This window comes from Dermacentor andersoni, chromosome 11 (assembly GCF_023375885.2).
Source record: "Dermacentor andersoni chromosome 11, qqDerAnde1_hic_scaffold, whole genome shotgun sequence".
NCBI lineage: Eukaryota > Metazoa > Arthropoda > Arachnida > Ixodida > Ixodidae > Dermacentor > Dermacentor andersoni.
This window is the reverse complement of record NC_092824.1, coordinates 68,868,244-68,881,980: the sequence shown is the minus strand read 5'-3', so window position 1 is coordinate 68,881,980 and position 13,737 is coordinate 68,868,244. Positions and strand designations below refer to the sequence as shown.

The window sequence follows — 13,737 nt, the reverse complement described above, 5'->3', positions numbered from 1 at the left end:
TTGTTATAGCCAAGGCGAAGCACCGGCGCGGGATTCTGCTTTGCAGGCTTGTTGTCCAGAAAGTGCTCGGAGCAAACCTGCGTGTTACACATATTACGTTCGTAGGGCGCAAAGTTGAACGTGGAACCAAAATATACACAGATCGAATACTCACTCGTGCATTTTTACTGGGTTGGTAGTTCTTCCTATTCACTGCAGCTATCCACCAGTGGCGCAGCTTGTCATTCTTCGTTGCGGATGGAAATCGGTGCAGGCTGAAAACACCGCACCGGCACGATTCCCTACTTGTATTGTGCTCTTCGTAAACAGCGCTAAGCAACCTGCTCCTTTGCGGCTGGTTATTTTGGCATCCAAACACGACGCAATGATGCCCAGATGACTTCTTGTACTTTGGATCCGCGTGAACGGGCACATTTCCGCACTTTGGAGTCCTAGAGCTGGCGCTTGCCATGTCTACAGGTCGCCGGCGAACACACTTTGGCAGCCCAGTACAATATGGCGCTGGTCGACCGGGCAATCCGGGTGCGAGAGTATGCGTTCGGTTAGTCTGGGTGCGAGGCTAGCGTATTCTGGTGTATAAATCATGAAAGTTAGTGCTGGTATGCGTCCATCTGCAGAGATAGCCATTTAAGCATCGAACATTAGCTTTTCAGAGAATTGAGCAAATACAACAGCACTAAAATTATAATGGGCTATAGGCCTGTATTTCTTTCAGGAAAATTATTTGCTCAAATTTCTGTATCAATCTTGAAAGTTTCAGTACATGTGCATATGCAGAGGTAGTCGCATAAGCGTCGAACATTAGCTTTTCAGAGGATTCAGAAAGTAGGTAAGCACTTAATTTCTAACGGGCTATAGGCTGATATATTTTCCACGATAACTAATTTGGTCAGATTCGCTTATAAATCATCACAGTTAGTGTCAGTGCATTTGCATTTGCAGAGGTAGTCGAGTAAGCGTCGAAAATTAGCTTTTCAAAGTTTTGAACAAATAGGAGGGCACTGTATGTCTAATGGGCTATAGGCTTATATTTTTTCAACGATAACTAATTTGGTCAAATTCCTTTATCAATCATTAAAGTTAGTGTAAGTATATGTGCATTTGCATAGGTAGTCACGTAAGCGTCGAGCATTTGCTTTTCATAGAATTGAGCAAATAGAAGTGAACTTAATAGGATACGGGCTGATATTTTTTCCACTATAACAAATTTGGTCAAATTCGTTTATCAATCATGAAAGTTAGTGTCAGTATATGTGCATTTGCAGAGGTAGTCGTGTAAGCGTCGAACATTAGCTTTTCATAGAATTGAGCAAATAGGAGGGCACTGAAGTTCTAACGGACTAAAGGCTGATATTTTTTCCACGATAATTATTTGGTCAAACTCCTTTATCAATCGTGAAAGTTCGTGTCAGTATGCGCGCATTTGCAGAGGTAGTCATGTGAGCGTCAAACACTAGCTTTTCAGAGAATTGAGCAAATAGGAGGGCACTTAATGGGCTACGGGCTGATATTTTTTCACTATAACTAATTTGGTCAAATTCTTTTATCAATGAAAGTTAGTGTCAGTTGGTGTGCATTTGCAGAGGTAGTCACCTAAGCATCGAACATTAGCTTTTCATAGAATTGAGCAAACAGGAGGGCACTGAATTTCTAACCTGCTATAGGTTGATTCAATTTCCACGATAACTAATTTGGTTAAATTCGTTTATCAATCATGAGAGTTAGTGTCAGCATGCGTGCTATCGCAATAATAAGAAAACTGGCGGAGCCTGAGAACGACGTGAAGTTTCATGCTGACCAGATTAGTAACCCAGTGTCTCTTATCACTATGTTTTTCTAGCCGTTTGTCTCACACATGCACGTCGTGCTTTGTTTTGTTTTCTGTCGTCCCTCGCGGTGGTGAACGGCTTGCACAAGTTGGACCTGGTCGTGTCCTGCTCCAATCCTTGGGGCAGAGACGACGCCGGCTTTCGCGCATGCCCACCAGGTCAAGCATGGGAGGCGTCACCTGGCGCAGCTATACGAGTCGGAGCAGCAAGGTGAGCTCATCAAAGGCTTAACTGTTTGGCTCGTAACCTTTGCAATGCCTTTCACTTTTCAAGGTTAAATTGCCTGCAGAATTATTTAGCAGGCATATGTAGAATAGCAGGCATATGTCCCTTGGTCGACTGCAGTGTGATAGGTCTGCTGTAAAGTGCTTTTCTGCGTAATTATTTCACTTTAGCCTCTTTAATTGGTCTTGTCCTATTTATCTCATTCCCTACTTTTTTTTCGGTTGGGCTGCTGTAATTTGCATTAATCCATGAGTCCTGAGAATGCGAATAAACTGCTTATGGGCTCGTATTCTTTCATGTTTGCTTTTGTTAAACGAAACTTCGGGACGTGCAATATAATCACACAAATTTAGCAATGTTAGGAATATATTAGGATGCGAAGGCCGCTTCATGTTACTGGAGTTAACGGAAGTGCCTCATTCGAGAACTGTTCAAAAAATATTTCATATTAAGTTCGTTTCTCAGCTGAGACTGTCCGATTTTATTTGATTCAGTTTTGAAAATTGCCGCTCGCGCACCCCTACTGAAATTCAAATATAAACAAATTATTTAATGAAAGAGGTGAAGGTTGGTGTTACTATCGTCGTCGAACGATGTCACGCGCCCACCTTCCTCATTCAAAGGTTGTGCAACGACTCCACGTGACCTAATGCGCCATCAGCTTTCAATGGCGCTTGTTCTGAGAGGCAAATATTTTAAAAGCTTGAAGCAATGTACGGTAGTGGTTGAATGGTTCTTGATAGACGGACAAGGAAAGTCCATGCAGGAGAATTACGGAAGCAGCTGACGTCGCCTGTCGTGGTACACCAAACGACCCGTCCATGTGGTGGCCACTGGCACAAGGAAAAAAGGAGAGTGATATAGATCCTAACCTTTATTTAGTCACTTGCCTAGACTCAAGCTATAATACACTTAGTACCTACCTTAATAGCGTTCGCCGCGTGTGTTCCTTTAATAGGCAGTATCCAATTAGTACTAGATTTAATAGTGCTCGCAATCTATATAGGCTGTTCGCCTTCCATTTGCTGCGACACTTGCCTAAAATTACACATAGAATAAAGGTGTCTTAGTTGACAATCCCTGAAGGCTCACTATGGTTGATCACTTTGAATCATTGAAAGCTCACTATGACTGATCAGGCTCTGAAATGAATCCGTAGGGCTACTTACAGACAGCCAGTGCGTGTGTAAACAAAAAGGAGATTGCTGCGAATGGTGCAAGAATGCTTTATTTTTATTAGGTCTTTCTTCTATGCATGTCAATGAAGAGTAATCTTCTAAAATCATATTAGCCACACTTAACTAGTGTAGCCATGTTAAAAGTCGTGCAAGAGGCTGTTTGTCAATGAGGGTGGGCAAACAAGGAATGCGTAAAATCAATCGTGTTTAGCCATCCCAGTCATTTTGGCTGTGGGATGTAAAAGATCACAATGTTACGCAACACTATCAATGAAAAGTACCCGTAGTGTGTGTGTTGCGTGAGCATGGTGTCATTGCATGTTGGTCTTTCAAATAGTGTGACGGCTGAGAACTATGAATAAATTAGTCATTCTTATTTTTTTTCATCTTCCGAAAGTGAAATACCGATCGATATTGGCCGTACCAGAAATTCTTCTTTCTTTCTTTGGTATTTTTTGCAATATCTACCAATGAAACAGGAGCTCCAAACGCTCAATTTAATTTAATTTTTTTGCACAGAGCTGGTTGTCCCACGAGACAAGGACGACACTTCTTTCTGCAACGGAACCATAATAGGTAAAGTATCTAGCTGGGTATTATGCAACAAGAGCAGGTGTATTTGCTGTCGGTTCTTGGATAGTCGCCGCTGTGAATGACATCAATGGACAGACAGAAAAGTCCGATTACACGCAGTCTTTCGGCAAAAATCATGCAACAGGATCTGTTTGCTTTAATCACAGGTGCAGCCTTATCTGTGGATGCAATACAGAGGAATGGTCAACATTTTTAGCCCATTCGCTAGCACATTTCACGGTATTTGGCCGCATTCTCTCGTTATCGCGTATTGCGTATAGTCTATGCGGCTGTACACTGCAGACGGTGATCTACCTCGTGTAACTATGGTAAATATATCATAGGTGGCTCGTTGGGTGGTCATCATGATGATCCGACACCATATTCTATTAGGAAGAACATGTCGTGGATTTGCATACCAGAGATGGGCTGGTCTAGTAATACCACATCTGGATTAAGAAATTAATGCTGCTGCGTGAACTGCGGTTGATAAATGTGTATTGAGCAGCAGGCAGTATCAGCACTCAACATTGTGCCCAGACTGGGAAAGCAATGCTTAATGATGTGTCAAGTACTCTTAAAGGGAGAGTATTTGAAAGCAGATAGTGACAGTTGATGTCGACGAATGTGCAGTATCACTGACGGTTTTGTCCAGAGCTCGTGTGACACTCTTGCATGGCGTCCTCTTGTATGCTGCCCAGTGCACAGTGGATAGGTGGTTTGCGTAGACTGCCTATAGTGCTAGTATACTGCTATTGTAGTGGTGTGCGAATATTGATTTTTGAGACAGAATCGAATACGAATAAACTAGTGCCGAAAGCGAGTAGAATTCAATATCGAATACTTTTCGAAGAGTTTTCCTATAATGAAGAGCCGTTATCACAATAATATAGAAGGATGTTCACATTCGAGTATTAAAATTAGCACGTTTTCGTCGTTACATAGTGCGTTTCATGAGGCATCGCTTTAAAAAGCACAAGGAAGCATTAGGGACAAACAAGCAGCTACTTCGCGCGCACAGAGTGTGCGAATAATCGATGTACAGCCTCTAAAGGGGGGGCCACCTGAATGACGTAGCCTGCAGCAGCACGCGCGTTCTCAGGTTTTAAGTCTGCACTATGCCACCGCTTCGCACGGTTGGGCGCCCCTTGCTGCATATCTCACGGAGGGTTAACACAGCAGCACGCGAGCGCCGGAGGTCGAGGACGGAAGAGAGCTCGCGTATTGTCACGTGGTCGTGACGTCAAAGAACGCAGTAGCAATACTGTGAAACACAAAACTAACTTTTATTGGGCGAACCTGTGCCCACAAAACAGGCTACACTTATAGCACAACGATAGCGGCGAACACGGTCGGCGATCGTCGAAAATCTGATCAGCCGGTCAAGCGCGTCGGCTTTTATAGAGCAATCGTCGAATGTTCCAGACTAATCGTTGGGACCCGCGTGCCTTCAACAGAGTTCTACATCATTCGCGTCAGGCGATGAAATCAGATAACATAAGGTTCGGCGACAACAGACAGCGGATAGAAGCATGGATAACTTTCCAGAAACCGGATACATGCAGGCGCCTCCCGCGCTGTGCGATAACATTTGTTAGGCGGCGAAACGTGGTCGCCCGATAAAGATAAGTACACGTGTCATTACCCCCCTCTTAAGAAGCATTGACCCGATGCTGCAAACAAACAAAAGTAATAAACAAAAGCACTCGTAGCAAAGAAAACAACAAAATAAGGAAGTTCGTCAGCGTCCGTAAAAGGGTTTAAGCCGCACCACGTGGACCGCTTCAGATCGTTCGCGGCGCCGCTGTGAATGCGAAATGCCGTCTGGCACGACCTCATAGTCCAGTGCGCCAATACGTCGGATGACCTTGTGGTGTCCGAAATAGCGTCGCAGTAGTTTCTCACTGAGTCCTCGTCGGCGTATCGGGGTCCATACCCAAACACGGTCGCCGGGCTGGTACTCGACGAAGCGTCGTCGGAGGTTGTAGTGTCGGCTGTCGGTCCTCTGCTGGTTCTTGATCCGCAGGCCGGCGAGCTGTCGGGCTTCTTCGGCGCGCTGGAGATAGGTAGCGACGTCAAGATTTTCCTCGTCAGTGACGTGCGGCAGCATGGCGTCGAGCGTCATCGTCGGGTTCCTATCGTAGACCAGCTTGAACGGCGTGATCTGTGTTGTTTCTTGCACCGCCGTGTTGTAAGCAAAGGTTACGTACGGCAGGACCGCGTCCCACGTCTTGTGCTCGACATCGACGTACATCGCTAGCATGTCGGCGAGGGTCTTGTTCAGGCGCTCCGTGAGACCATTGGTTTTCGGATGGTATCGACAGCGTTCGGGAGAATCCGAGGTGCCCAGCGGTTGCATCGTCATGTAGGGCGTACAGTATTTCTGAACGCAGCGCTGACGGGAACAACAAGAAGGTAGCTGGCACGGACTGGTGAGTTCTTCTTTACGAGCAGGTTGTTTTGTAAAGTGAACGAAGACAATCCGCGCTTAAAAGCCCTAGGTACTACGTCGGTGTTCCCTTCCAAATACTCGACGAGGCCTTTTAGCTCCGGGTCTGCTCGTTGCTGTTTAGTGAAGTCTTCTGCGCTTATTCCGAGGAAGGCGTCGTCATCCTCGTCGTCCTCCGGCGGGGTATCGATGGGGGCGCGTGATAGGCAGTCGACATCAGTGTTTTCGTCCGGACTTGTAGATTACCGTGACGTCATATTCTTGCAGTCTGAGGCTCCACCTCGCCAGACGTCCTGAAGGGTCCTTTAAGTTAGCTACCCAACACAACGCATGATTGTCGCTGACGACTTTGAATGGCCTGCCATATAGGTAAGGGCCGAATTTTGCTGTAGCCCAAATGATGGCGAGGCATTCCTTTTCAGTCGTAGAATAATTGCCTTCCGCTTTTGACAGCGACCGGCTAGCATATCACCCGTTCATGTCCGTCTTTCTTCTGGACTAGGACGGCACCGAGGCCTAGGCTACTGGCGTCAGTGTGGATTTCGGTATCGGCGTCTTCGTCGAAATGTGCAAGTACTGGCGGTGACTCGATGCGTCAATTTAGTTCTTGAAATGCGTCGGCCTGCGGCGTTTGCCATTTGAACTCGACATCAGATTTGGTTAGATGCGTTAGCGGCTCAGCGATGCGTGAAAAGTTCTTGACAAAGCGCCTGTAGTAGGCACACATTCCAAGGAATGTACGCGCTGCCTTTTTGTCGATGGGTTGCGGGAACTTTGCGACGGCAGCTGTTTTCTGCGGGTCGGGGCGTACTCCGGATTTGCTGATGACGTGGCCTAGGAACAAAAGCTCATCATAAGCGAAGCGGCACTTTTCTGGCTTCAGAGTGAGCCCTGATGATTTTATGGCCTCGAGTACTGTCGCAAGCCGCCTAAGGTGATCGTCGAAATTTCCGGCGAAGACGACAACGTCATCCAAGTAAACCAGACAGGTCTGCTACTTCAATCCTGCTAACACCGTGTCCATGACGCACTGGAACGTTGCAGGCGCCGAGCACAATCCGTATGGCGTGACCTTCAACTCGAAGAGGCCGTCTCGCGTGATGAAGGCAGTCTTTTCGCGATCTCTCTCGTCGACTTCTATTTGCCAGTAGCCAGACTTGCGGTCCATCGACGAGAAGTATTTAGCGTTGCAGAGCCGATCCAATGCGTCGTCTATCCGTGGAAAAGGGTATACGTCTTTCTTCGTGATCTTGTTCAGTCGACGATAATCGACGCAGAAACGTAGGGTTCCGTCCTTTTTCTTCACCAGTACAACAGGAGATGCCCACGGGCTTTTCGACCACTGGATGATGTCGTCGCGGAGCATTTCGTCGACTTGCTGCCTAATAGCTTCACGTTCTCGCGTCGAAACTCGGTAAGGGCTCTGGCGGAGTGGTCGAGCGCTTTCCTCGGTGATTATGCGATGCTTTGCGACTGGTGTCTGTCGAATCCTTGATGACGTCGAGAAGCAGCCTTTGTATCATCGAAGTAAGCTTCTCAGCTCTTGTTGCCTAATCATGGGGAGACTTGGATTTATGTCGGAGTCTGGCTCGGGAACTACGGTCGTCGGGATACATGCGGCAGAATCCGAGAGGACAAAAGCATTGCTGGTTTCGAGAATTTCCTTGATGTATGCGATCGTCGTGCCCTTGTTGATGTGCTTGAACTCCTCGCTGAAGTTTGTCAGCAACACTTTCATGTTTCCTCCGTGAACACGAAAGATAGAACACTAATGATGAGAGCAAAAAGTTTAAAGGGTAGTCATTTGATAAACAAGCCTAAAGGTGAAGCTCTTTTGTACTAGCTTCTATAGCGACCCATGTTGCACCGTTTAACAGTCAATGTAGCTCCGTAGTGGTAATTGTTTTGAATGAATTAAATGAAGAAAGGAATACAGGACAGGAAATGACTGCTGTCTGCGCTGTAACGTGTCTGTAACTGGCGCAGTCAATAAATAAATAGGCTCAGGAAGGCACCTAGGCTGCGATTCTCACTCTGGCCTTGGTATCACTCCCAGGTCCACCTGGATGCTGCAGCAGCGAGGTGAACAGCATCCACTGCAACATACTTATGTCAGGCCACAGGTGTCAGTTCCGAGCAACGTAGGTGACACAGTGCCTTGTCGGTGGCATGAACACTCCGTGATGTCTCCTAGCAGCCGAATGCTCCACTTTGGATGTCGGTTAACAAGGATGTCCAGCAGGTTGAAACCTTCTTTCTCTGCATGTTGAAGTGCAAACATATATCGTTTAAGTGGCTCGGCCACTCATATGGGCAGATATGTATGTTTTGCTATGTTTTGACATTATCTTATGTCAGCGATGCGCCGTTTACACAATATTTGAAGCTCAGATTTGACAATTTGTCGCTGTAGATGTCGACAAAAACGAATGCACCGCTTTGGTTAATCCAACGCGCAAGGCTAGGATCTAAGAGGTATTGAATATGCCAAATATCTAAAAAAATGTCTAGAACGCATACAAAAAGCGAGTTCCAGGTGCGGTAATCTGCAACAACAAACTCTACGACATGCACGTCCGCAGACGGAACTCCGCGCGCCTTTAACTTCCGGTACGACATGCTTCCCCGGAGAAGCCAATCGCGATGCACGAAACGCATTACCGACCCAAACTCAACATGGACAATGGTACAGAAATCAACGGGCGACCCTTACCAGCGTTACCAGCGCTATGCGATAGAGGGCAGCACAGCAAAGCGTAAAAGGCAGATTAGTAAAGGAAGCACGCTGTAAACTGTAAACTACTTTTCTTTTGTGAGCTGGATATCTTCGCTCTAGTCCTCAGCTTCTGAATAGTTTTCTAGTACTGAACTAAGTAAAGCACAATTGGGCGCAACATCAGCGTTAATTCAAGCGTGAACGATTTTGAAGCTATTCGAATATATTGTTCTGTTCCCAAGTACGCCTACATTTGTATATGCGCTTTTAAAAAAGAGTTCGAAACGAACAATGATGTTTACTACACCACGCTAATAATTGGCTACATGGCAATTCGATTCCATGCAATTACGTTAACAGGCATTGTATTCGGTTATTTTCTGGTCATGTTTCTATTAATGCTGATGGTACAGGGTTTCTAATGTGAAATATAGCCGATTTGCAAAAAAGATGGAACTTGTATGGAATTTCTGTACTGCACACGAAACGTTTCAACAAGCTAGCTCGATGTGTGCCTTGTAATTGCAGCAGATAACTCGTTTCTGTGTCAGACTTCACATATTGTGCTGATTCGTTACTTAGACTAATACTTTTGACAAACTTTGGTTGCCTTGACAAAGCAGTAGTATGCAACTCACAGGTCAATATTTGAAACATTCAGAGTTCTGTGTAATTAAGAAGACTGGCCTTAAAATGGCTTACTTTTCCGGGCTATAATTGTCAAGCGTGGAGCACGTAGATTGCGCTGCGTTCCTGTCACTCAACGCCAGCTACACACACGGGCTCTCGTGCGAGAACGTTGTAGCATTCGAAGGTTTAGATAGTCTATATGTTGTCTAGTCTATATGAACTATGGTACTTGTAGCCTTGCTCGACGATGAGCAGTGTCATTATAAGTAATTTTTCGTAGAAAGCTTCGGGCGTCTTCGAATCTACTTTTTCGGGTGTTATGTGTTTGATTTTGACTGTCGCTTCGCATCACCCGGGTTCGTTAATTTCGTCTTCGCGCCTCCCGTAGCACCACCTTTTTATCGAACAGTATGTAAATTCCTGAAAACTGAGTAAAATACGCGACATGCATCTCTTTCTGCTTGATGGACTTGCCAGGCTTCTCAAATGTTTCTGTTTTTTTTTCTAGAGTTCCTGAGTGGCGTGCTCACCAGAAGTGGTGGTGATAGCGAGGATATCCCCCCCCCCCCCCCCGCGGACTTCGAATGGCAGTCCCTCGTCGAGGAGCAACTTGGCGCGCGGACCACCGAACAGTCGCTGACCCAGGCTGGAGAGATTCAGCTCGGACGTCAGGTCTCGAACCTGCCTCAGAGTGGCCATATTTATCGCCGCGAAGACGTGGTCATTGGCTCCATTGCCGAGTATTCCGACAAACGCGTGGTTACGCACACACAAAAATAAAGACTCACAACACCGCTGGCCAAAACGCTAGAAGACGACGATGGCGACATGTAACGCCCATGACGTGCAAGACGACTCGTACTTAATGTACCACGAGTCCAACTGATGAGTGTTTCCGAGGTAGGTCCTGGGTAGCCGAAATGGAGTACCGATAACACGGAGGCCTACCTAGTCATCGAGTTCGTAAAGGCAGAGGAAAGACAAGGATTGGAATTTATAAGCATGGTTCCCTGCACTAGTTGGTTATATACATGGATTGGGGTCATAGCGATCGTCCCGGTGTCTCCCTCTTGTCCGTGTCTTGCAGCGCTAACTTTTAGCTGACTGTTTATTTCCAGAAAACCACCGCATGCGGTAGGCCCGCGCACCGAAATAGTCAGAATCGCCACACATGAAAGCATGAAAGGATGAAAGATGCGGGAGCGTCATGTCGTTTTAAGCTATTGAAGAGAAATGGCTAACCTGTGTCTTAACGCGCTCCGGAAATGATGCTCCCGTAAAATTCGTATAAGCTTTGACATGCAGAAAGAGCATCTGTCGAACTCTGGTTACCCTGACCATATACTTGTATCAGTAGCAGGGAGTGCGTTAAACAGAATAGCAAGCACATGAGCAGTAGTGACAATATAAAAAATGTCGTTGTGCCGTATTTGCATAACTTGCGCACCACGGAAACTTGGACGAGCGGTTAAAGTAGATGCAGTAATTCCCGCTCCGGATAAATTGCTCAGCTTATGCAGTGCCACTGACCCGTCTGTAAAAAAAAAAGCGCAGATTGCAAAAAGAATTTTCTACCACCTCTAGTGCAATGCGTAAAGAATGTCTATCGCCTTTCGTTATTGCGTAGGAAGTTTTACATTGGACAGCCTGAATGATAGCTTAAGAACGTAACCGCACATTTATTCGATGCTAAGATGGTCATGTCGGTGCATGCCGGTCATTTCGGACGTAAACTCGCGTTTGCGAAGTGCTTTGTTGAATTCGAACACAGTTACGCGAGAAGTTGACGCTGCTTTCATTGCGAGGGCCTCTGGTGGCTGCATTAGTTCCCCCTTCACTTGTCATGACTGCAAGTGAATTTGCGTTCATGCGAGCGGGCGGTTTTCGTATGCGGTAGTTGGGACCTTTCCGTGTGCGGGCCTACATATGTATTTTTTCTGGAAATAAATTCGCTCTTGAAAGGTAGCCCTGGTAGCGTTGTCTCGAAATGTGTGTGGATGGGATGAATAGCTCGAAGAACGGAAAAGTACACGTCGCGCACGCCTGCAAAATTTGGCTGGGATGTTCACAGCTAGTCGCCGATGTAGTTCAGGACAATTTAACCTTGTTATGCGTAACGCATCTTCTGTGTACTGCGCCGTTTGGACGTCGAAATTGAAAGTTGTGCACGTAAAACAAAGTAGCCATATTCCACATTGCTAAGAAAAAAGCTAAAATATAGACGTCGGGCAGCAGAAAGGGAAACACGCGGTGCTGTGCATTTAAGACTGCGCTGTTTTTTAAACATGGGAAACTACCCACTCGCCAATCTGCCGTTCTTTAGCCATATTCGCTCGAGCCGAGTGTGCAGTTGTGAATAGCTTAGGAACCGAACTGCTAGCGACCGCGACAATTCCCGGTGTTCATAGATCGTCCTTTAGCACAAATATGCCATGGATGGCAAGAAATAACGCAGAGGAAATTCTGCGAGCTTTTTTTTTAAAATGTAGGACAGTGTTTCGACATTACAACGTTAAATACTCCCCAGTTCTGTCAGTGCCAATGTTTTTGGATGCCTTCGACGGCAAGGTAAGTGTTCAATAAACAGTGGCTTTGTAAATGGGCAACGAAGCCCGAGACTACTACTGCAATATCCACAGTGCGCCTTTGAGACGCACAACAGGTTGAGTACATAAAAAATATCGGATTAACTTGACGCGCGCCTCAATTGGCGCCTGTGTATTGATTGTGTAGCCGGAAAACGTACACGTGTCGTTTACATTTCCCGTAGGCTAAGCAATCTCCGTATAAGAGCCACTTCAACATCGCATGTACTTTCGTGCAGTTTTGTAGTTTAACAAAAGAAAGCGCACACGAGGACGGCAGAAGACTAGGTGGGGCAATGAAATGAGGAAATTTGCAGGAGCTAGCTGGAATTTGCTGGCGCAGGACGAGGCTTTCGCCCTGCAGTGGACATAAAAGGCTGGTGATGATGTTGACGATGATGCGTTATCACGTACTTTTCTCCGCCTTTTCGAACGAACCATTACGTGCTTGTGCTTAATGCTTTCTTGAAGCTGTTCCAAATATTGCCTCCCTAGAATCTTTTTTTGTTTATGCAATACTGCAAACCTTCTACAGGTCCCAGCAGGGTGGGTTAAATGGCAACAAAACAAACAATAACAAAGTTAACAAAAAGAAACATCAAAATGTGGCGAAAGGCAAGGAATCATTCCAGTCGGTTACAGTGAAAAATGAAAACTTCAATAAATCTGTCCGCGCAAAATACGGCGTCAGGGAATTAGGATGATAGTGGCGTGTATGTCTTGACGTTGGAAGCGACAGATATGGAGAAGGGTTGATAGCTAGATCTTGATTCCAAAGCAAGAAAAGAAATAGCAAACGTAAATTTTTTCTTCGTTCAAGGCATCGGATACCATTAATCTGTATTAATTCAAAGGGTGAGTCATACGGAGAAAATTTAGAGTAAATAAACCTTACAGCTTTTCTCTGTACCTTTTCTAGGCGGGGGATATCGTGTTTATTAAATCGTTCCCAGACAACGCAAGCATATTAAAGTTTAGGTCTAATTAGTGGATTGTAAGCAAGTAATTTTACGCTAGGGGGAGAATTTCTAAGCTTATCTCTTAAAGAGTACAGTTTACGGAATGTGGAAGAACAGATGTTATCTATATGTAAATTCAATGATAAAGTATTAGTAAGTGTGACACCCAAATGCTTGCATTTAGTCTCTTCCAGCAAAGGTGACGAACCTAGCCTGTAGTTAAAAGAAAGCGGAGCTTTTTTGCAAGAGAATCGAAGAAAGACGGTCTTATCAGTGTTAAATTTCATGTCCCACGTTTCACACCATTCAAAAATCTTTCCCTCAGAAGCTACTGCCTTCGGGCTCTTGCAGACGTGCTTGAATATTTACGAGTCGCTGCTAAGGCGTTCTGAAACACTTCATTTCTCCGTCACGTTAATGTTGACTTAACATACTGAATATACTTCCGGTTCTCGGTAGCTGGAGGGGGGGGAGGGTTCTACTTTTTTTTGATGTTGCAATATTACTTCAACGTATTTTCATCGTCCCTGAGACATATGTACACATTTAGACTACATAAACAAAGCTGAGGATGAGCAAATCGGCAGAGCCGC

The 13,737-nt window shown here is 45.7% G+C and overlaps 1 long non-coding RNA gene across 1 annotated transcript; it reads left to right on the top strand.

The window, feature by feature from the left end:
- Positions 1-1,856: 1,856 nt before the first annotated feature.
- Positions 1,857-11,565, top strand: LOC140214043 (uncharacterized). The gene is made up of 4 exons (XR_011890961.1): positions 1,857-2,039; positions 3,752-3,808; positions 8,311-8,395; positions 10,111-11,565. It is a non-coding gene; the product is annotated as an uncharacterized lncRNA (long non-coding RNA).
- The last annotated feature ends 2,172 nt before the right edge of the window (positions 11,566-13,737 follow it).